This window comes from Pleurodeles waltl, chromosome 11, assembly GCF_031143425.1.
Source record: "Pleurodeles waltl isolate 20211129_DDA chromosome 11, aPleWal1.hap1.20221129, whole genome shotgun sequence".
Classification (NCBI taxonomy): Eukaryota; Metazoa; Chordata; class Amphibia; order Caudata; family Salamandridae; genus Pleurodeles; species Pleurodeles waltl.
Genome location: NC_090450.1, coordinates 524,369,318 through 524,394,625, shown reverse-complemented (window position 1 = coordinate 524,394,625; position 25,308 = coordinate 524,369,318). Strand labels below are relative to the sequence as shown.

The 25,308-nt window shown below is 43.1% G+C and overlaps 1 protein-coding gene across 1 annotated transcript in view; it reads right to left on the bottom strand.

Moving 5' to 3' along the window:
• The window catches only part of SLC9A9 (solute carrier family 9 member A9), a 2,563,562-nt gene that overhangs the window by 71,527 nt on the left and 2,466,727 nt on the right, over positions 1 to 25,308 (bottom strand). The window lies entirely within an intron of this gene.

Genomic DNA, 25,308 nt, shown 5'->3' with positions numbered 1-25,308 from the left:
CATGAGTTGCTATATGCATTGTTATGACTTGTGATATGTTCTCTAATGTTCCTTTTATGGGTATTTATGAGGTATTCATGACAAGTGCATAGAATTCTTACTGTAATTCCTGACTACTGCTTATGTTGCAGAATCCTGAGTACTTACGTGTTGTAATGTGACAACTGCGTATTCTTGCAGAGTATTAGCAACTTGTGTAACGTTCTGACAACTGCTAAGGTAGCAGGGTATTACTTACTTGTAATGTTGGTCTAATTATGTTTTGTGCAATACAGTTTATTTTTACATTGCTCAGTGTTGTGTTTACTTTGTGGTGTACATTTTGCACCACGTGTGTTGTGTGTGTTGTGCAAACTCTTTACACATTGCCTCCGGGTTAGGCCTGACTGCTCGTGCCAAGATACTAAGGAGGTGAGCAGGAGTTATCTTGGACGTGTAACTCCCTTGCCCTGACTAGAGTGGGTGGGTTCTGCCTGGCTTAGGTGCATACCCTAGCCAACCAGAAACCCAATTTCTAACATGAAGTTTCTGGCAATGCTGACACTTTTAATCTAAATCTTCCTTAGTTTATTAGAGTAGGTAGGAAATAAGATTCTATGGGTAGGCATGAGAATCTGGGTCTGGATTTCAGGCATCAGACGCTTTCCATTATCCTTTGCATTGCAGCTGTAGAGATATTGGTCTTTTATATGAGTGTAAAATTTAATTTGGTTTGACGCTATAATTTTATATCAAGACAGGAGGCTAGCATTATGCATGTTCCTTTTATTCACTACTTCTGTGCAACACTTTAAAGGTCCCAAATAGAATTCAATATACATCACAAAGAAATAGAATTTTAACAATACATATAAGTCCCATGTCCAGTATTCTCTTCCTCTTTTGTTTGCTGCTTCTGGGTTACATTGTCATTTAATGAAGTCAGTGAATGTGCTACTCCTTGCCCCTCAGTACTCCTAAAAAGGTTCATCCAGTTCAGAAGAAGCAGAAGAGACAACGCTGGATAATGTGCAAGATACACGAAAAAGAAACGTGGTGCTTGACAGATGAACTAGAGAAGGAAGATATAGATAAAGATGAGATAAAAATGGCAGTAAAGGAAGGGGCATAATGAAGAGAGAAAGGTGAGGTTGGATGAATGGAAGACACGTATAAAGAGGAAGTGGCAAATAAAGAAACAGATACCAGGTGATAAGCATGGTTTTAGAGTGAGGTAGAGAGAGATCTAGAGATAGGGAGAAATAAATATTGAGAGGATAGTGGATGAACTGAGAGGCTAAGACAAAGTGCTCGACTAAGGACAGAGAGGGACCTGAGCTAGACAGATGAGGTAGGGAGGGCGAGTCAACTATAGAAAGTGGTACAGAGCGATGAGACAGAGAGTAGGTTATATGTGAGAAAAAATGTAGAGGTACAGAAAGGTAAAAAGTGGTAACAAGAAAGGAGTAAAGCAGTAATAGAGGTGAGTTAGAGGGATCAGAGGTAGAAAGGCAAGAGAATGGCAGAGAGCTGTGAAGTTTGGAGAGGAATGTATGATGGAACAACACATGCGGGAACCACACATGCCTTAACAACTCGGTCAGAACAACAACCACTTTGTTACCATGCATACCTTTACCACGCATGCCCTTACAACAATTTTTTGTTGTAAAGGCATGTGTGGGAGCGGCATGCGTGGTTCAATCATGCCACCTCCCACCCGCCGTAAGGCCCAAAAGTACCCCACCCCTAATACTTAAACTATCCTGACCCCCCAACCACCCTAAAAACAAAACTATCCCGACCCCCCACTGCACCCCTAAAAACAGAACTATCCTGACCCCCCCACCCTATAAACAAAACTAGCCCGACCCCCCATCCACCCCTAAAACAAAAGTACCCCGACCCCCCACACCTCCACTAAAAACAAAACTACCTCAACACCCTCCACCCACCCTGAGCCCTAAAACCTTCCCCGACCACCCCACCCGCCCTAAAAATGAAACTACACGACCCCACCCCGCCCCTAAAAACAAAACTATCCTGAGACCCCACCCCTAAAAACAGAACTATCCTGACACTCCCCACCCACCCTGAGCCCTAAAACCTTACCTGATAAACCCCCCACCGCCCTAAAAACAACCGACCTTCCACCCGCTCTGAAAACAAAACTACCCCGACTCTCGCTCGTAAAAACAAAACTACTCCGAACTACCACCCCCCTAAAAAAAAATGACCCGACCCCTCCACCCCGCTCCCAAAATAAAAAATAGCCAACCTCCCCACCCCAAACCCTTAATCCACTCCACCACCAAAAACTACCCCCCAACCCTGCCCCAGCGCCACTTACCTTACTGTGCTCTCTCCCCATCCACCCTAAAAAAAATAAAGATCCCCCCACCCCGCCAATTAAAACAAATAGCCCTACCCCCTCACCCCAAGCCTTTTATCCACCCCAACCCCTAAAAACTACCCCAACCCTGCGCGACACCCCATACTAAGCAAATCCCAAACACCCGCCACCCCACCCCTATAAAAAAAATAGCCCAAACTCCCACCCGGAGACCCCCACCCCAAACCCTTTATCCACCCGCACTTCTAAAAACTACTCCCCCACCCCACTTACCTGACTGCGTCCTCTACCGATCCACTCTGCCTTTTTATCTGCCTTAACAGCGCATATGCGTAGTTCAGCACATATGTGGTTAAGGCAGAGAAAAAGGCAGCTGTTGTTCCAGCAAGCGTAGTTACGCTTGCGTGGGAAACATCTGCGTTGTTCTGGACGTTTTCCTTTGGAGTGACTTAAAAGGATATGAAAAGTTAAAGAGAGTGGTGGGTGAGAGATGAAGCACATGGAGACAAGATCCATGTGTGAGAAGGCAGGAAAGTACTGAGGTGAAGAGGGATGGGTGAGATGGAGAAAGTTAAGATAATGGGCAGGGTACAGATGTAGGGATAGGTACAGAAAGTGACAAACGGAAGTGGAGTCATGAGACAGGGGAAAGTGTGATAGACACAAAGGTACTGAGCGTGAGAGGCGAGATGGACTGAGGTAAAGAGAGAGAGTGCTGGATGAGAGGTGAATTAAATTGGGAAAAGATACAGGGATGTGAGAAGATAAGGGACTAGTGAGGTGCAAAGACAGAGGAGAGTTAAGTAAGATGTTGGGGTAGAGGATGTAGAGATAGGTACAGAAAGCAGAAGAAATATTAAGGTCATGAGAGAAATTTGATTTGATTTTATTTAATGTATTTTTTGGCACACAGCCCGAAGGTCCTAGCATTTCCTCGTATACAGACCAGTTTGTTTAGTTGTTTGCACTGATAGGTCACTTAGGGAGGACAAAAATGTGTTCGTCTGGGTCATCTAACTGTTGGCTGCACAGAATATCTTGTTGATTGTATTTGAGCTTATGATGTTACACAAGTTACAATTCAGCAGGACATGTTTGCACTCTGTTGCAGGAATACACTCTGTAGCTCTACGAAGACATTTATTCGGAATTGCTGGATTTTTTTCTGTTCATAGTGTCACTGAACAACAAGCATCCTCTCTCATGGAAGTAAATAGTCTTCTTTCCCTGAGATTAGAAGGCAAGATGAGATATTGCTGGGCCTTTATTGACGGGTCGTAATTACCAAGGTGACTGCTGAGGGATAGCTGTTCAAGGGCCCCTAGTTTCCGTTCTCTTGCTAAGCGTGCAAATTGTTTATTAACATGGAATTTGTTTTCTTTTTCAAAACCAGCTTCAGGTTGTTAGAGGTGTTGGGTAGTACCATGCTGAGTCTCTTGGTGTCTTTGACTACAACATTGCAAAATATCACTTGACATTCGCTGCAAAACGTTCTTTCCAGGCCCAATCGATTAAATCGTCATGGGGTGATTGTAGTCTTTTTAGCCCATATTTTATGGGGGCCATCTGCCAGCAGTCTTCAATTGGTGTATAGCCTATGTGTGATTCCAGGACATCCGTGGGGAAGCCTAGTGGAAGGTTGATCTTTGTTTTCTAAAATGTCTTCTCAAAGCAGCCAAAGAGGCAGAGTCTTGTCCAGGTCCCAGGGCTCGGCTCTGTTGTTGGCTTCTTACTTTTGCTTGAAACAATTTGTCGATGTAACTGGAGAGTGATGCCCATGTTTTCTTAGCATCCTCTGGATGGCGTTACCTGCAGCTTTGGATTTTTTACAGTACTTTGAATATAAGCGGTCTAGTTGAAGTTTCTGTTGATCACTACTCCCAGCTATTTCAAAGATTTGACTTATTCCAGTTTTGTGTCATTTATTAAGATAAGAGTACTTGTTTTGAGATTTGTTTAGAAAGTCATGATTTTAGGTTTTTCCGAGTTGATTTATATTTTATTTGCATTGCAATAATTTCCATAGCTGATAGCTGGGCCTGGGGGGCCTTAGTGGTCTTTGAAATCAGGATTGAATCGTTGGTATGCAGGAGTGCTGGTATTTGGAAGCTGATTACTACAGGGGTATCATCCGCAGCCATTCTGGTTTCTTGATACAAATCATTATTATAAAGGAAGAACAGAAGTTGTGCCAATAGTAAAAAAGAGTCATTTTTGTTTCTATGGTGAATTTGTGATTGAGACACATGGGGTAGGCAGAGATGTACTGAGAGAGAGGTAAGGTAGACAAAGGTGAGGCGGAAAGGGGCAGATATGAATTGAAAGTACATGGAGATTTAGAGATATGGAGAGAGAGGGGTAGTAAGACAGGAGGAGATAGAAAAGATGAGGTGAAATAAGCAGAGAGCCATGAGACAGAACAAGATGTGAGGCAGAGAGAGAGAAGAAGTAGGTCATAGAGAAAGGTTACATAGAGGAAGTTAGACATCCGGGTAGACAGAGAAGTGAGACGGAGAGAAGGGTGGGAATTAGTGAAACAAAACAAGGTAGAAAAGAAGAAAGATGTAAGTGAAGTAGAGAAATGTGGTGCAAAACGAGAGAGAAAAGGTAGAGAGAAAGACAAGGTGAAGAGATTCAATTCACTTTTATGGTAAAATTAGGCTTAGTTTTTTCCAGTGGTTGGTTTTCGACAGTCTCTCATGCCTGGTCCAAGCATATAGGCCCCCTGGGCACTTGGGCACCACTCTCCATTGGTGATGAAACTACAGCCCTAGCCCTGTTACAAGTTCAGAAGTTCACAATGTGGTGCAATAAAGGACAACAACCGTACAGGGAAGATTCACAGGATACAATGCCTGCCTCCTAACAGTTAGAGAGTTTAGTTCTTAAGACTTATTGAAAATGTTGATTCACATATATAACTCGAGAAGTGGATCCCAACAAAGTCCAATTACATCAACTAAATGCGACTTCAGAATGGACAAAAAAGTAATGAAACACACCCAAACCCATTTTATCTTATCTAATGTAAACAATGCTGCGTAGAATAATTGAATCAAATGTTCCCTAAGTCTGAGATAGCCTGAGAAGTGGATAGCAAGAAGCCCAGTCATACCTCCCGAGGTGGACTGGAAGACGGAAAGTCAATTCAACGATGCCGAAAGCCAATGTAAACATACCAAATAGAGGCATAGCTGACTTGAACTAATGAACCAACTTGTATCACACCTCCCTCTTCCCTATATGCATGAGCACACTCAAATGCATACAGAGATCACCCACACAGTGCACTGTTAGCTTCGCACTGAACCACAACTCGGGTGACAGAAAGGCACCAGTCAACTCTTCGACCCAGGCCCCTTATATGACGAATCTCAGCCAATTGCTCAGCAAGTCTAAACCTTATGGCCACATTATTGTTGTAGATGTAAAGGGACCACTGCGGACAGAACATTTGTTTTCAATACAGTCTTTACAGCCTCTGTTCAGGCCATTTTAAGCACACACAGGCAGTTAGTAACACACACACACAAACACACACCCTGCCTTCCAGAGATAACACAGACTCCCTTACCCTCACGTGCAATCACACATTACATATTGCCACAGATGCACGTCAGCATCCCTGTATACTTATCACTTTAAGTTTACGTATTAATGCTCTGACATTCTTTATGCATTAATACAGACCATTGATCAAGCACAGGCAGTAATTGTTAGCACTGGCCTGCTCCAGGGAAGGGGACTGTCTGTAGCCTGCTCTTAAGAGCAGAGGTTGGAAAAGCAAATGGTAGGGAAATCAGGCATCTAGCAGCAAATCATATTGATCTCTGTGGGTAGGGCTAACTCCACTTCTACGTTCACCGCACAGACCTCTGACCAATGTCATAGTCAGGCTATGCATAGAAAGCTGCCTGTAACCGGAACAGACTGGAGCTTGCTTCTGTAACTCAGGTTTGGATCTGAAGAACTTTGTCGCAAAAAAAAAAACATAAAGACTCGCAGCACTTGCCTATACCTTCAGGCTGCCAACTCGGATCATTAACTAAAAGAAAAAAAGTTCTCATCATTTTGTAGACACGTGCAATATAAAATGAGGCAGGCACCGCATCAAAAGCTTTTTTTTCTTTTATTTATTTTCGTATTTCTTACTTAAGTGACTCTGCACATAACCTATTGGCTTTGCCACAGCTTGTTTTTATATGTCACTTTTAGAAATGGGGTCTTTGGTTGGCAGTCCGGTTACCCCCTGTCCAAGCAAGGACCCTCACTCTAGTCAGGGTAAAAGAGAATCACCCTCAGCTAACCACACTCACCCCCTTGGTAGCTTGGCACGAGCAGTTGGCTTAACTTCAGAGTGCTAGGTGTAAAGTATTTGTACCAACACGCACAGTAACTTAATGAAAACACTACAAAATGACACAACACAGATGTAGAAAAATTGAAATTATTTATCTAAACACAACAAGACCAAAACAACAAAAATCCACAATACACAAGTCAAGTTATCAATTAAAAACCAAAAAGAGTCTTCAAATAGTTTTAAACACAACGCTAATGCTGTTAGTGTAAAAATGTACCTTGGGTGCGTCAAAAATAACCCCACACGGGCGAGTGTGCGTCAAAAAGGGCTTGCGATGCGTCACTTTAACTCACGACCGAGACCTTGCGTCGTTTCTCCTTCAGTTGGGTCGGCGTGCGTCGTCTGTTCTCTCTGCAGGAGAGTGATGTGTTGATCCGGTCAGCACTCTCGGGTTCGGGCAGGCCTTGCATCGTTTGTACATGCCCAGCGGTGTTTGCATCAGAAATTCAGCCTCAAGATGGTCCAAAAACCACGCAGCGCGGGTTGTGATCTCCCCGGTTTCCGTCAGCAATGCTGCGAGTCGTTTCTCCAGCCACGGGCATCGATCTTCAGGTCGCGTTGCAGGCGAGCGTCGATTTTCAGCCGCGAAACCGTCAGCGCGCCGATTTTTCAGCTGCAGATTTGAATCGCATCGATCTTTTCCCCGCATGGTGGTCTGTGCGTGGATTTCTCACTCTTGGGCTGCTAGCTTCTCTTCTCAGGGTCCCAGGATCTGGATGGGCACCACTTGGCAGAGTAGGAGTCTCTCCAGAGGCTCCAGGTGCTGGCAGAGAGAAGTCTTTGCTGTCCCTGAGACTTCAAACAACAGGAGGGAAGCTCTAAATCAAGCCCTTGGAGATGTACACAAGAAGGAAGGCAACCCAAAGTCCAGTCTTTGTCCTCTAGCATAGGCAGAAGCAGCAACTGCAGAATAGCTCCACAAAGCACAGTCACAGGCAGGGCAGCTCTTCTTCCTCAGCTCTTCTCCAGGCAGAGGTTCCTCTTGGTTTCCAGAAGTGTTCTTAAGTCTGTGGTTTTGGGTGCCCTTCTTATACCCATTTTGCCCTTTGAAGTAGGCCTACTTCAAAGCAAAGTCTCTCTTGTTTGTGAAATCCTGCCTTGCCCAGGCCAGTCCCTAGATACACACCAGGGGGTTGGAGACTGCATTATGTGAGGGCAGGCACAGCTCTTTCAAGTGTGAGTGACCACTCCTGATCTCCCTCCTAGCACAGATGGCTCATCAGGAAATGCGGACTACACCCCAGCTCCCTTTGTGTCACCATCTGGTGGGAGGTGCAACCAGCCTAACTGTCAAACTGACCCAAACAGGGAATCCACAAACAGGCAGAGTCACAGAAATGGTTTAAGCGAGAAAATGCCCACTTTCTAAAAGTGGCATTTTCGAACACACAATCTTAAAATCAACTTTACTAAAAGATGTATTTTTAAATTGTGAGCTCAGAGACCCCAAACTCCTCATGTCTATCCGCTCCCAAATGGAATCTACACTTTAATCATATTTAAAGGTAGCCCCCATGTTAACCTCTGAGAGGGAGAGGCCTTGCAACAGTGAAAAACAAATTTAGCAGTATTTCACTGTCAGGACATATAAAACACATTACTATATGTCCTACCTTAACCATACACTGCACCCTTCCCTTGGGGCTACCTAGGGCACTTTAACACTGGTTAGCAGTGGTAAAGTGCTCAGAGTTCAAATGCAAACAGCAACAGGTCAGAAAAAATAGGAGGCAGGAGGCAAAAAGATTGGGGATGACCCTGCATAAGCAAAAAAGTCCAACAGTCACTAAATAACACAGGTTTTGGCTTTCCTACGGAATAATATAGTAAATCGTTTTGTTTGCAATTTTGATGATATCACATTATTGACCTCAGAAGGATAAATTACTAAGTTGACAGATGTACTAAGCACACAGATGGCAGCAGACACTACTTAGCCAGCCAGCAGACACTACTTAACCAGCTGCATGTACTTACCAGGTACTTCTAACAGCGAATCCACACACCAATTGCCAGAACTTTCTATACTAGTTTCAAAACTAAGAAGTCTGGCACTTCAAAAGAATAGTGACGGCGAAACCAAAACCTGTTGAAAACATCACTGCTCCAAATGGAAAGACGCAAAGGGAAACCGATTTCTGGTTCCGAAGATATCCCAGATCAAGGCACTCCAGCTATAACAACATTGACCTTCATTTTATATTATAATAAATGACACAGTTTCGGTCTTTCTTTCAGTGATTTAACTAACCTCCGTAACCATTATTTAATTAAATCGGAATCCATTTAACATCTTCAGATTAAAAATAGAGCTGGCGCTCCTAGGATTCGAACTGATTACCTTTGATAATATGCGATGTCATTAGCAAACACTTAACTCACTGATCCATTACACACGTGGCTTGGTTAAGTTGTCCACATTTGGCAATACCACATCACCCACACTCAACTGTGATAGCATGCTAAGACTAGAGTGACACAATCCTATGCAAACTAATGGCCTGATTTAGAGTTTGGCAGACGGGTTACTCCCTCACAAATGTGACAGATATCAGGTCCGCCCTATTACGGTGTTCATAGGATATAATGGAATACTAATACAGCGGACAGGATATCCATTACATTTGTGACAGAGTAATCCCCCTCCCCCCACTCCCCCCTCCACAAACACCCCTGCCAGACTCTAAATTAGGCCGTAAGGCTGGGTTTGCTGACCCAGCAAACAGTCAAACCCAACCAAGATTTCAGAACGACTTGTAACTGTTCTGAAATGCATTACATATAAATTCACCCATTTATTGTGGCTGTGTAGTAAACCTGACTGGATTTTACTTTTAGCAAGTCAATGAGCGCAGGTCAAACACAAGGGAAATTACATGTACACTCTCGCTAAAGTTGATGCATGAAAAACTGATATGCAGGCAAAAAATGCATAAAACACTTTATTAAATGTAATGGTGTCCAAAGAGCATTTTGGATGGATTGTGGTGAGGCAGTTTCACTTTCTGGGCACCTTTACCCCAACTTTGGGGACCAGAATTTACTTTGCACAATCAGACTTTGACTGAGAGCAAGAGAGAAGAAGCATTTGCAATACAATGTGTCTCGTGTTTGCTCGAGTTTGAGCTATTAGTGTTGCAAATTCCTATATGCACTTTTCTTGCCACATAAATTGAAAATAAAAAGTAAACCAGTTGACATAAGCAAGCCAATTCAAAGTGCAATGGCCACCATGAGCATGAGCATGAAGGAGAGTCACAAAAGGAAAAAGAAGTTTGCTCGCAGTTAAACATATCGCCAATTGTGCAATTATCCACGTAACAGGGTCGATGGCCAAGGGGGTAACAAAACCGTGCCAAGGAGGGACAAACGTATAGCATTTACCAATGATGATAAAGGATTTTTGAAAAGCAAGCCCATGAACGAGTGATAGTTATGGGCGTGCAGTGGGAGTGGTTAAAAGCCCACAGATAGATTACAACACACCAGAGTGCTTTCTCGCTCGACCTAAAAGGGCAGCAAAGAGAGAAAGAAGGAGGAAGAGAACAATAAGAAAACAGTGACAAGGAGAAAGCTGGGATAAAAAACAACATGCAAGAGACAGCATGTATAGTGGGGTGAGTGAAAGAGTCAGGAGGTGGAATCAAGACTGGACAGCATGGTATTAGGAAACCCAGCATTAAGCAGAGACAGTGATGGGCTCCTAAGGAAAAGCGTGGGTCACTATGTGTTTTTTAAATTGACAAATTTAACAAATGTAGAACTGGATGGAGAGGCCTATGGGACCAGCTGCAGCCATAACATGAAGTACAACAAACAGTGAGTGGCAAACCTCAGAAGACCTGAAATGTTGTGCATGACGACCGATCACCCGGTGCTTTAGGGAAAGGCGAGCTGAGACGTTTGGGAACATGCTATTATTTTCCATATATCAGCAAAGATACTCTTCAAAAGTTCATCAAATTAATTAATAATGAGGTAACGAATAGTCTAGTTATGCCGTTCCTGGGACAATGTATTCCTAAATGGTATTAGTGTAATAAAATCAGAGCCCGGAGCGAATCCTTGCCCTTTGTTGACTACCAAAGACGTTTCCGTAAGAAATAATATGTAGGTACGGGGATCTCTTCCTGGTCAATGATTTTATTACCCTCTAGTGAATGTGATTAGCCAAGCCCGATATTAAATTATTTTCAAGAATAAATCTGTCCATCCTTCGTTCACCTTCTAGGTAATCGGTTTATAATGGGCTGAAATAACATACTGTTAATCCCAGGGGTCAGTAGAGACATCAAGGAGTTCGGCTTTCATTATTTCTGCACTTGATCTCCAGATGAGCCAAAAAGGGGGCCTCTTACTTCAGTTCAAGTTTTAGAGACACATCATTCAAGTGCATAACAACCATTTAATTTCACCTGCCTTCATAAGTTTAATGCTGTACCGAGTTCAGAAGCAAGGGGTATGGAAACTGTTGCTTGCCAACATCCCTATCCACTGCCATGCAATCTAACAGCAATGTCCTCAAAGTTCAGATCTGCCTAACGGAGACAACACGATCACTTACACTGAAGTAATATCATTTTTGGCATTTATTTCATACAAACGATTTTCAATAACCAACCAGTGGTGTAGGCAGAAAAGGGAGGTGAGTGGTCAGTGGCACCACTATGAAGAAGCCAAGCAATGTCGACGTCTGTCTTCGCAAAACCCGTGTATGCTTGATGATGCTACACACACACACGCACACACACACACACACTGCCCCCTCTTCCAGGTTAACTACTACTCTGTTTTTACCAATTTTACTGAGCTAATTGTCTTACAAATACAATATCTACAGAGATATTTCAGAAAAAAACAAGAGAGATAAGATGGTTCTATCTTGATCTAATGTAGCCTTTAGTTGCTATAAATTGTAAAGTGTTGACCAATATTACAAACCTAATGTCCTTAGAAATCAAGGTCCAGATTTGCAAAGATTTTGCGTTGGGTCTGTGCTAAAAAACGTAACAAAAACCTGACGCTAATTATTTACATCAGTTTATTACAAACCAACACAAATGGCGATTTGCATTAGTTTGTAACCAACAGTAACGCAACGCCGTGCAGCAACTTCGTTTGCGGCCCTGTGTTGTGTCAACTCTTTGTAAATCTGGAACACAACATTTAACACTAGATTCTCAAAAAAAGGCTTAGAGGGCCAGCAGCCTCAACCATCCTGGAAAGATGTTTCTAAGCTCCTCACAGTTTTGACCTAAGCCACTAGATTAATGTGTTTATAGACACACCAAATAGTCCTGAACTTTTTCATTCACTAATTCCTTTGATTAGAGTAGTGGAAAAAGTACGGTCAGTGGCGATCCTGCTTGGTCCTAGTTGGTCTCAATTGTACCCGGGTTTCAGAGTTCTGTCCTAGACTTTATAAGGAGAGCTCTGGAGTACGATTACTTCTTGTGCCTTCTGAAAGTTTCAACATTTTGTTCTTTTGAAGTAGTGCCTGAACAACTGAATCTTGGGCCTGAGAAACTTCGGGGCACTTGTGTGAAAATATTGCCCCAGAAGAGTTAAAAATAACACATCTGCTTCCAGTTAGATGGATAAAATATTTATGTCTGGCAATATTCTGACAATGATATTCATCATACAATCCTTTCTCCACCTATGGTTCATAGCATCCTATATGCCCCCACACCACCTCTACATTTTCTGGTTCAGGGCTGGGTGTTAGGAATAGCAGAATGACTTCATAGTAACTTGGTAGCCCCTTGTAAGGCTGATACATCATACAATATAATAGTCTCAGGAAGTGATGAAAACTATCTCGGAGTAGAACGTCCACTGGAACGGGGCTGGTCTTTCTCCGGATGTGTAGGACATCTAGTGGAAGGGGTATGACTACCAATCAACATGGCTATAGTGCCATTTATTTGGAAAGTATTTGTTGGAAATGGCCTCTCTGCAGGGTCACCCCAAAACTTTTTGCCTTCCTCCTTCTCTTTTTCTGACCTCATTTTTGCTGGGTTTAGGACTCTGCGCACTTTACCACTGCTAACCGGTACTAAAGTGCATATGCTTTCTACCTAAAAACATGGTGACATTGGCTCATACCCAACTGGCATATTTTATTTACTTGTAAGTCCCTAGTAAAGTGCACTGCATGTGCCCAGGGCCTGTAAATTAAATGCTACTAGTGGGCCTGCAGCACTGATTGTGCCACCCACATAAGTAGCCCCTCAACCATGTCTCAGGCCTGCCAATGCAAGGTCTGTGTGTGCAGGTTCACTGCCACTTCGACTTGGCATTTAAAAGTACTAGCCAAGCCTTAAACTCCCCTTTGTTGACAAATAAGTCACCCCTAAGGTAGGCCCTAGGTAACCCATAGGGCAGGGTGCTGTGTAGACAAACGGCAGGACATATACCTAGGTGTTTTATATGCCCTGGTAGTGAACAACTCCTAAATTTGCTTTCCACTGCTGTGAGGCCTGCTCCTTTCATAGGCTAACATTAGGACTACCCTCATATACTGAGTGAGTGGTAGATTCTGATCAGAAAGGAGTAGACAGGTCATATTTAGTATGGCCTGGATGGTAATACAAAATCATGCTGACTGGTGAGGTTGAATTTTATATTACTATTTTAGAAATGCTACTTTTAGAAAGTGAGCATATCTCTGCACTTAAAATCCTTCTTTGCCTTACAGACGGTCTCCAATCCACGTCTGGGCTGGGCTGGTTGACAGCTCCCTTGTGCATTTCACCCTGACAACCACAAACACAGGATGCTTAGTCACACCTGCACACATCTGCATACTGAATGGGTCTTCCTGGGCTGGAAGGGTGGAGGGGTGAAGGGCCTGACACTTACATTTCAAAGGACAGTGGCCTGCCCTCACACAATGGACAACCAAACCCCGTACTGGGACCCTGACAGACAGGGTTGTTCTGAAAGGGGACCTTGTGCACTTTAAAACCACTCTTTGAAGTCTCCCCCACTTCAAAGGCACTTTTGGGTATATAAACTGGGTCCCTAGCCCTACCAACTTAGACACTTCTTGGGGACAGACACTCTGTCCCAGAGTCTGCAACCTGCCAAGAGAAGCTGCCCCGCTGCTCAAAGGACTCACCTGGACTGCTTTGCTGTAAAGGACTGCTGCCTTGCTGTTGCCCTGTTGCCTTGCTGGCCTCTGGCTCTGCTGAGAAGTGCTCTCCAAAGGCTTGGATTGAGCTTGCCTCTTGTTCCTGAAGTCTCAGGGCCAAAAAGACTTCATCTGTGTAAGGAAACTCTTTGTGCTGTGAAAATCGACACATAGCCTGCTGCAATCGACGCACAGCCTGTCCAGCAGTGAGAAAATCACGGCATCACCGAACCAGATCGACGCAGCCCGGCTCCCTGAGAGGAGATCGATATAGCACCAACGTTGCGACCGGAACTTCGACTCACAGCCCACTTGATCGATGTATCGCCGAGCCGGAATGACGCAGCCCGACTTTTGTGCGGCAGAAATTCCGCCGCACCATCCACTGGATCAATGCAACAGCTGTGATTTCATCCCACATGCCCAGGATTCCCACGCATCGTCCCTGGGCGTCAAAAGACACTGCATCGCAAAGAGGATTCAAGCCTGTAGCCCGGAATTTGACGCAAAGCCTTTGCCATGTGGAAAAGAATCGACGCATCGTCTGTGTGCACCTGGAAATCCAACACACACCTACCTTTTCCACACATCTCCTCCTCTGCTGTCCTTGTGCGTGTAATTTTGACACAAACCAGGTACTTTGTGCTTGCAAGAGACAATTGTTGCTTTTAAGAACTTAAGACTCTTCTTATCATTACAAAAGTAATATTTCAACTTGTGATTATCAAATCTTGATTGTTTCGACCTTAATTTAATCAGATAAATATCCTATATTTTTCTAAACCTGTGTGGTGTCTTTTTGTGGTTTTCTCACTGTGTTAATGCGTGATTTATTGCACAAATACTTTACACATTGCCTTCTAAGTTAAGCCTGACTGCTCAGTCCCAAGCTACCAGAGTGTGGCCACAGGATGATTTGGATTGTGTGTGACTTACCCTGACTAGAATGGTGGTCCCTACTTGGACAAGGGTGTATACCTCTGCCAACTAGAGACCTCATTTCTAACAGTATAGAATTACTCTATTTATATTTGTTCCTTTTTGTTAGCCTCATTTGACTAATTGTGCGTCCTGTTGTTATGTTTCACAAGATAACTTTGCAAATGAAATTCTCCAGCTATAATATTGACGTTTTCCCTGGTTTACAATAAAGCCTATTTTGTTCCTGGGCTTTAGCAGAAATGCAAACAAGAGCACATATTTATTTGTTTTCTATAAATGATCTCTAATGCACCACAGTGTTTACAGCAACTTCAAAGTGCCTCACTGTCATTAACTGTCAATTTATTCTCGAAATTCAGTTTTTAAAATATCTGGTGATATATGGCAGTCAAACCAAAGTTCTAATATGCAATGTAGTTTCCAACAGTTCTTTTCAATTTCAGATGTTTTCTATCTCTTGGGGAGTTTCTGAAATATTGCTTGATCCATGGTTTTGAGTACTTTCTTGAATGACTTATGTTACATGGCACTCGAGATTGCTTAAACCGCTCTTGATATTTTTTCAAATAATGGTCCTAGTAGGATTCCAAAGATATTACCAAATCTGACAAAGTAGAATATTTTGAACTTTTTCTTACATCTGAAGTGAGGCATTAATTGAAGTCTATACTTGCCATGAGTAAAGAAATGTATAGAAAAAAGTGACATTATTTACCTCCTAACCCTATTTACTATTGTATACATTTGTAACAACATCAAACTTTTCACAACCTGATCCAGGCAAGGGGAAAATCTGTAGCTTTGGCTCAGTTGACATGAGGGCACCTCTTCAAGTACATGATGTTATGGAAGCCTTCAATTCTCAGGAACATGCATGAGGGGGCCCAGCTGTAGACACCATGAGAAGGTAGAGAAATACTACCCTGAAGTCAGCACAGTGCATGGCATAGACCCCAGAATGTCACTTCCAAGAAGAGTGGAAATAATGTGTACTCTACTGCGTGGGAATCCCCAGACATGCAATTCATCACTTTTGGCTTGGAGATCATGCAGACTGGAATAGACAACGACCCGAGGCCTCATACACTTCATCAACATGAAGCTCCTGCTACTGCACTTAGAGCTTTACTAAGCATCATCCAGGGAGGAATCTGTCTCTCTTCAGATTGTGTGACTGATGAATTAACCCATTTACAATGGCACCTTGATATGTAATGCTATTGTCCCTCATGAACAACCCTTTTACTGATCACAAGGTGCTAGGTAGCTAAAGGGCTGTCTCAGATCCCTGGTTCACAAGTTGAATCCAACAAAAGCAACAGCCAGGCAACTACGGGAATATGTGTAACACCACAGTGTACTCCACAACAGTTCTACCAAATTAGGACCAACAACAGAGACAAGAACACAGCTGCAAATGTCTCAGTGGAGTTCCTTATTTCTTCAGGCCAAAGGCACCAAGTAGTGTTGATGGTCCCTGATCACAGTGAATTAGATGATGTCACTACAAACCATGCTAGTTTGCTAAAAAGAGAAAGAGAATTAAGGAGCACCTTCATAATGTTTCTGTTCGTAACAGCTCTCCTGCGGAGGTGAAGCATTTGGATGCATTCCCAGGTCTACCACTAATGATGAATGTGCCAAAGCCCCTGGGTGGATGCATGGGAACACCCACGCTCCACTCACACTCCCTACCGCAGAGCAGCTCAAGACAGCGATTTGCCCCGCCTTGCATTACTCTAGATTTATCAAGCTATGCTGGTAATAAATCTCGCAGAAGGGCGATGCAAAAGCTTGATAAATGTGGGCTATGGTCTATAAGATTGTTCAGACAGTCGAGCCCAGCTGCAGACATCTGTGTGTAACTTTAATGTCAGAGATTCATATTCCAGCAGGACTGCTGAATTGCCTCTTGTCACTTTTATAATAGCTGTACAAATGAGGCTACTCAAGCGCACTTATTTTACCCACGTCAGAAGAATGAAAGACTGCGTCATTCATGCTTAGACCAAAAGCTAAGACTTGCGGGGGCCTCTCAGATATATGATACAAGTGCATTAAACCACACGTGACCGGATTGGTTGATACAAAATCATAAATAACATTTAAATAAGTGGATTCAATCACGCTTTTCTTGCAATTCCAAAATAACATTTCAGTCGCAGCGATTTCATAAAACAAAAGTTGGAAATACATTGACAATATAAAAGCAAGCAATTCAAACGTTTTCTTAAAGATAGAAGTCAATTGTAGCACTTAGCAGCCAATTTAAAATTGAGGAGAAACCCTAAATCACTTGCACAGGCAACTCTGCAGTGGGCGTTCAATCCGCTGAGCTATATTTTAAAAGGTTTATCTGCCTCGGCGGAGGAGGGAGTGAATTATCTAACACACTGCAGCAACCTTCAAATACGAAAAGCTGCAAATTATTACTGCAGTCTTCTTAGGCCTGGCAATAGCCAGCACATTTAGTAAAGCACATAAGGGAAATGGCTGGGGGTCAGCACACTTCAGCATTTAACTGTTTTAGGTCAGCCCCTTTCAGCCATTGTTAGTTTGAAATGTCTTTCACTCTTTTGATCAGCCCACAAGAAAACTGCACGTTTTGAATGCTGATTGGGTGTTCGTGGTACAGCAGTCAGTCTCAAGGATCATACCTGTTCTTCTTAGCGGTTGGGGGAGACATTTGTGGCATGGCTGCTTGACAGTGATTTTGGTATGGGCACCGTATCTGCTGTGCGAGGGATGGATAGATGGGGAGCCATGTTGGAGGTTGGGTGTGCTACTTATGCATCTCACAGCTTACGCTCTCATATATCAATCCAGTTGGACTAATTGACCATTCAAGCATCTATTAACTCACCCATACCTCTACCCACTCACCAATGTGACCTACTCGGGCATCCATTCGCTCATCTGTGCCCTCACTGTTATACATTTCACTCACCAAACCACTGAAGTATCAAACACTGACTTGCTTCCCAGTGTTACAACTGACTCATCCATCCACTCATTCATCCATAGAAGATACCGAACAGCTTATTCACATCTAGCAACACATAATGTCATTCATCAATAAACAGTTCCACTTATAAAATGAGACTCAACTATTGGTTTTGACAATGTTTCTTTTCCAAACCTTTGAAACTAACAGAAGAAAAATCTTGACACCAAGAAGAACATTTTCTTTCTCCTGTTGGGCAGACTGTAAAAATGAGCCTTATATGCTTCGTGGTTGACAATTTCACCCATATTTACACAGGATCCCAGCAGGCCATTTTTCACTGTCTATTATTTGTTAACTTCATTCCTCAGCCGCCGCTATTTTCAGCTGCAATTTGCTTTTGCTTCCTTTTTGATGTCACCTACTGTTTCTGCACTCCCTCTGAATGCGCACTGTGTCCTTCATACATATGTATTCCTTTGAAGCACCTGGCTCTCACATTCCAGACACTTACAGAACACTTTGTCTGCAGTGGGCCCCCGGAAACTGCTGTATTCATGGACGTTGTCCGCGGCGATTCTTGGAAATGATGTGCGTTTTCGATGAATGTTCTTTACAGTGATATAACCTTTCAGGCTCTATTGTGTAAGTGATGGATCCGGGAGATATTGTTCCACAGCCCGTATTATCGGATGTATGTCACACCAAGAGCCCTCAGAGCACACTAACAAAACACAGTTCCCCCTGACACTGTCTTCAGAATGTACAAAAAGCACGGGAAGTGCAGTGGCATTTCACTTTTGACATTTATTTCTAACATAAACCCGATTCTGTGGCATCGCCTACATTCTTCACTCCCGCAATGACAGGGTTGGTTTCAGCAGCTGTGTTCCCCACACCTCCACATGTAACTTCGCCCTCCACTCCACCCTCCCTTCTCCTTACCACCTACCCGTGCTCTCTTTTCTCATAGCCGCTTTTCCCCTTCTGTGGTTCTCTGCCCTTTCAAACCCGCCCCAATACCTTGCGTTCCTATCACCCTACCTCCTCCATTGTTAGCCTTCATCCACCCCATGCTGTTAAACTGTGAGGAAGAGAGGTCCTCCGGCACTTCCTGTTTCGACCCCCATTTCCTTTTAACCAACAGTGCTCATCCCACGCATCACTGCTGCTTTCTACCAGGCTTTTGTGACCCCCACGCCCCCGCCAGTTCTCCATCAAAAGACATCTAACAAACATCACTTCATCTTCCTATCCCCACTCAACCCCGCTTGAGCCCAATCCGTCCCACCCCTTCTCCTCTCCCCCCTCCGGACACCACATGCCTTTCACACCTTCTAGTTTATATTGTCTGTCACTCTTCCCTCATTAACCAAAGGGTTAGGACTTCAGGAAACTCACAGAAAGATCTTTAACTGCAAATCTGAGTGCTGCTTATCAAGGTAAAGCTATTAACAGCCTCATGTATGTGAAATGTTGACCATAATTCATGGGAAAAAATAAAGAATTACTAATTTCCACTTCTGTAACCATTGTCAGTCAATTCTCAGAAAATTATGTCTTGATTTAGAGTGTTTGGCAGACAGGCCACACTGCCACATACATCACGGATATCCTTTCCACCTTATTACAAGTACCAGTAGGAAATAATGCAATTCTAAAAAGGGGACGGGACATGCTGCATTTTTGTGACAGAGTAACCCATCCACCAAACACTAAATGAAGACCTAAATTTTATCAACAGTGAATTTTATTGGCCAATAAGCACGAAAATGTACTCCTATAACAAACACAAATTATGCAGGTTAACCAGCCCCTTTCATTAAATCAGTAACTGTGGACCTTGAAAGCCATAAAAACTGCAGGTGAAGGGGCAATACAGCTGTAGCCCAAAACAGAGAAAAAGCTTATATACTTCAGTCATGTTTCCGGTCTGCAACCATGACTTCCACATGCAGTGATTATGCCCTCATAACAGACGTTACAAATGATGCACCAGATTATATCACAAATGATACCATGAAGGATGCCACGTACAACACCACCAACAAAGTCATGGATGACATTACTGATAGTCAATGGCTCTTCCAACCCCTTGATTCCCATTGTTAATCGTATCATATGCAACCCACCATTACCAGAATAAATACATTTTATGTGCAATATTTTGGGGAGAGAAAAACCGGACAAAGATATCTGCTGCACGGGAATGAGTATGGAATTTAGTCAGTATGTGATTAACTGATAAAGTAGCTAGTTAGTTCAGCCAACAAGTGATTGGATGAGTGGGTAAGTGGATAAGTTTGAGTTGAGAGGTGGTTACATGAGACCGAGAGACAGTGGTTTGGAAACTGAGTCAGAATGGTGCAGATCTGTCAATAGCAGAGTTAGTGGATTTTTGTTTGGGTGACTGTGCGAATGAGTGGGGGACTGTGTCAGTGAGTGACAGAGCAAAGGTGAAAGAAATTCGGTGAGTGGGAGTGAACAGCTGAGAAGAACTGTGATATACCCCAGAGTGCAGTCAGTTGACAAATGTCCTGCTTACCCTGGTTCTCTGAATCACACCTTTGTCACACAAGTGATAGGTACACACAAGTGGTAGATGGACGCTCTGTCATTTTCGTGCATATCGGGCTACTATATGCGTTTCCTCTGATCCCACCAGTTTCCTCCTAAGAGACCTAACAGTTTCCACTTTCTAGGTGTTGCCAATACACACATAGGGGGTTATTACAACTTTGGAGGAGGTGTTAATCCGTCCCAAATGTGACGGATATACCACCAGCTGTATAACGGGTTCCATAGGATATAATGGACTCGTAATATGGCTGGTGGTATATCTGTCACTTTACCGTCACTTTTGGGACGGATTAACACCTCCTCCAAAGTTGTATTAACCCCCATAATCTCTCCTCAAACCACATTTCTTAGTTCCAGATCTACATGTTTTCCCCCTGGGGGTTAGAAACTGATCATCTATTTTTCAGAGATTAGGATGCTCTGTAGGACCCCTTTGTATAGAGTACTACAGGTCAGGGTTTTGTCTACAAACTCATGTTGTCACTGAGTGTATTTCGGTTGGTCACTCAGGAATTGTATCTCAATTATAATTGTAGGTTTTTAAGTGATATCTTCCTGTTAGAGTTTGCAGTGCTGTCATTAAGAGAACGATTAGCAGTGATCAGGGCCTTCTGCAAGCCTGCGATGGTGATGATGGGTGGCACAGGAAATATCAAAGTTGATTTGACTAATGGTTCATCTTCCAAAACTTCTCTGAGCAGCTGCTGATCATCAATGCATTGATTCTTCTTGGGATTTACCGTTGGTATTGGAGGCTCTAATGGCGGCTCCTTTTATCCTTTGAAAATCATTCAATTGACGGTCTTCACAGCTAAGCTTGCTTTTTCGGTGGCTACGACAAGACCGAGGAGAATGACATTCTGCTGTGCTTAAAGCTATTCTTCGAGTTTTCGCAAACTTATTGTGTTATCAAATCCATCATAACGGAAAATTATAGAAGCACCCTTGCAGAATAGGATGATGGGCCCCTGAGTCTCTTATGTCTAACACATATTCATTGGCCTGAATATAGTGCCCCCAGCTCCCGCAGGGTTGGTCCCCCTCATCCCCGCACCTCAGGGACAGCAGGGACCTGTGTTACACCCCTGCACTTTTCCCTTCCATCTGAGCAAGACATTGGTCAGATTAGAGATTAACACATGTCTTCCTCAGAGGTACTTTAGCCTCGCCGAGGCAAGCAGGAAGAATCCTTTTCAAACTACACCAAAAGGGCAGTTTCCTTTTGTACAGCAATTTATATTTGTTGCTGAACATTTCAGTTGTTACCCTTACTTACTGGATTGAATTGACCATTATCAATCCCAATAATGCAGTCGAGGCAGCTCATCTGGGGTAATTTCCAGGACGACAGCTTCCTCAGCAGAATGGAAAAGGACTGGCTTGAAATAAATGGTCGAAGTGGCCAAATGGTCGACCTTTCATCCAGCACAGCAATGAGTACTGGGAGCTTCAGTTTTTTTTATTTAAGAGGAAGTGTCTTAATTTCAATTGTTCACAGAGTCTTTACGCCATTGAATATCGGCATCTACCATAATTTTCTTCTTAGGCTTAGTAAGCAGTACTTTTTTTTTCACTCAATCAGTAATGACTGTGTTGTGAATATTTTACTACAGTGTTTCTGTTCTTAACAGTAATCCTGGGCGGACAGGTGGGACTCTCTGTTGGCAGTGGTCTCCACTGTCCATGGCACAGATACAATTTGCATGCAGGTCCACACATTTGTGTGTTTAGTCATAGGAAGCACTCATCAAGCCTAGGTACTGTGTATTTGTGAACAAGTCCTGGAGTGTGATACCTGCTGACACACAGGAGTCCGTGATTTTATAATTAAACATTTAGTAGAGGCTGGCTGTTTGTGTGAAACAGTAGCGTTGACTGGAGGAGAAGCTGATCATAGAGGGCTAGTCAACCTTGTCAGATAGAGTGTGAGACCCTCAAACTTTGAAGACCCCATGCAAGGTCTCCCTTTTAGTATTACCTGGGGACCTCCTCTTGCTACTCGTGACGAGGAACCGAGGCTCCCATGAGCATGGTCTGAACTGGTCAGAATCTTCTATTCTTCACTGAAAGGATTGGTCGAGAGACAGACTCTTAATTAAAGAATTGGGCAAGAATTGTCAGGATTAACTTCTTTATCACTTAAAAAGTTGAGTTCTGATGCTGATACTGTGCTAGCTTGAAGGGCCGAGGGAATAACAGTAAATGAGGTGTCTAAGTGAGCACCAGAACAAGAGGAAGTGCCTTCACATGTTACAAATGTTGACACAAGCTAAGGTCTAATGGATCCTGAAGGAGACAGATACATTTCTTCAGAAAGGAAGGCTCTGACAGAATGAAAGTCATCTTAGATAGTCTCTGCTCACTACTAAGTGGCACATGCATCAGCATATTCAAAGGTGTAGAAAGGAAAATACAATTCCCACTCCTACTTTGTATGGCACTAAGGGCCAGATGTAGGAAGCATTTTGCATGGTGCAAACTGTGAAAATCGCAGTTTGCGCCATGCAAAATGCTCATCGCGATGCTCATTCACAATTTGCGAGTCGGTACCGACTCGCAAATTGTGAAAGCGACTCGCAAATAGGAAGGGGTGTCCCCTTCCTATTTGTGACCCGCATCGCAATGCTAAATTGCTTTGTGACCGTGAATGCGGTCGCAAAGCAATTCGCAGTTACCACCAGTGTCACACTGGTGGTAACCCATTCGCTAAAGGGAAGGGGTCCCCATGGGACCCCTTCCCCTTTGTGAATGTTGCCCAAAATGTTTTTTCAGAGCAGGCAGTGGTCCAATGGACCACTGCCTACTCTGAAAAAAAGAAACCAAATGGATTTGTTATTTTTTTTAATTTTGCAACTCGTTTTCCTTTAAGGAAAACAGGCTGGAAAATAAATTTTTAAAAACTGCTTTATTTAAAAAGCAGTCACAGACATGGAGGTCTGCTGTCTTCAGCAGGCCACCATCCCTGTGAGTGCAGGGACTCACTGTGGGGTCGCAAAATGCGACCCACCTCATTAATATTAATGAGGTGGGTCTTTGCGACCCCAGAGCGAATCGCAGACAGTGTCTGAGACACCGTTCTGCATCCGATTTTACGAATCGGAAATTGCGAGTCGCACCGACTCGCAATTTCCGATTCGCAAAATCGGAATTTCCTACATCTGGCCCTATATAACAGAGAAAGTGAGCGAGCCTGATCTTTCTGAAGGAAGCCAGTGAGAATTGTTCCCTTAATGAAAATTTGCACAAAATGGCACAAAATTATTTATTTTAGAGTGAAGGAAAGTTGATGAAATTCTGAATATACTTGTATTGAGTTCTTTCTTTTATGCATTCCTCTTTCCATCTCCATCCTTTCTTTATATGCTTTCTATCCATCTTTCTTTTCTACTTTCTATTTTTTTTAAAGTCTTTCCATTTTCCTTTCATTCCTCTTTCCATCTTTTTGTCTGTGCACCATTCTTTCGTTCCATCCATCCTCTGTCTGTTATTCTTCTTCCTATTTAATTTCTTCCCTTTTTCCCATTCTTTCTTGTTCCTTTTTTCTCATCATCATGTTGTCCTTCCTCGCCCCTTCATTCCGTCCTTTTTTGTTGTTTTTGTCCATTCATTCGTTCTTTCTCTTCTCTCCTTCCATCGCCTTCCTACAGTCCCCCAAGTCTTTTTTTATTATTTCTTTTTGTTTTTTTCATCTCCTTATTTCTTTCCCTCTGGCCATGTTTGTTCGTTTGTTCTTTTCGATTTTCTTCTTGTTGCCCTTCTTTCAATCATTAATTATTTCTTTTATTTGAGCTTCCTTGTTCCTTTCCGCCTTACTTTCCTTGTTTCCATACTTCTTTTTACATCCTGCTTCCTTTATTGTTTCCAACTTTTTTCCTTATTTGCATTCTAATCTCCTCCAGTCCTGTGCTCTTTCACTCCACTTGCCTCACACTTTTTTATTTGCCATTTGAATAATTTCTCTTTCGCTCTGTGACCGTATCTGGCAACTTTGGCGCCCTTTGACTCCCAACCCGCAGCTGTGTCATGGTAATTATTCTTTCAGTGTTTATTAAATTCTGCTTCTGTCTCGTGATGGCCTGCAAGCCATAGGAAGGGATATGAGGCTATTTAATCTGCCCAGAGACACCACTGCTTATGCTGATATAGCGGGTGCGTGTGTGTATATAAATGTATATATTTAACTTCTTAATGACCAAAAGGAAGGAGAAAAATAAATGTATTGCTCGTGAGGGCTTCTAATGTTACTCATTTCGTGTCTAGGTGCTCATTAGCAGGAGGCCACACGTTAAAGGACTGACGCTTGTGTGTTTGTTTAACCTCCTTCCCATGCGTTTCTTTGTGTAATGAATAACACGAATGCCCAAATGTACAGCCACACTGTGGCCTGACAGAGGTCCGGCATTCTACTGAAAGTAGACATTCAAATGGCGCATGTTTACAGATGTTCCTGGCAGAACCTGTTTCGCCTTCATAACCTCAATACGTCATTGGTAGATGTGGGCAAGCCACTGAAAACTTGAGCCAGGCCTGGCTCAGCTCGAGGTCATCTTGCAACATCGAGCCCAAATTTGGTCGAGCTTACACAGGAGGCAATGCGTCTTAGTGGCTACAACTGCTGGCCATACAACAAGGGTAATTCATGTTGAACTCTGGCCTCAGCTCATCATCCTGGGAATTCCGGCAAATCTTCCTGTGTAGTTTGTGTCTGTTGTGAAGAGTGCTTATGTCCTTCCAAGGCAAATTACCTAAAATAAAATGTGTTTTTTGTATGTCATCCACGCTTTAATCTCATTCTCCAAGAATTAAGGACATAGCATTATTCTTTGATGTCAGAAAGAGATACCAACCTAGTGGCTGAACGTCACAGTGTGAAATTAGAAAATCTGTGATCAATCCTGTCTTCCTTGCTTGACCAAAGTATGGAGTCTCCTTTATTAGGTATGAGATCACCTCCAAATCGATGTTCTGCATGAGCTCTATACATAAACTTCTTGTTTTTGATTTAATAGTCT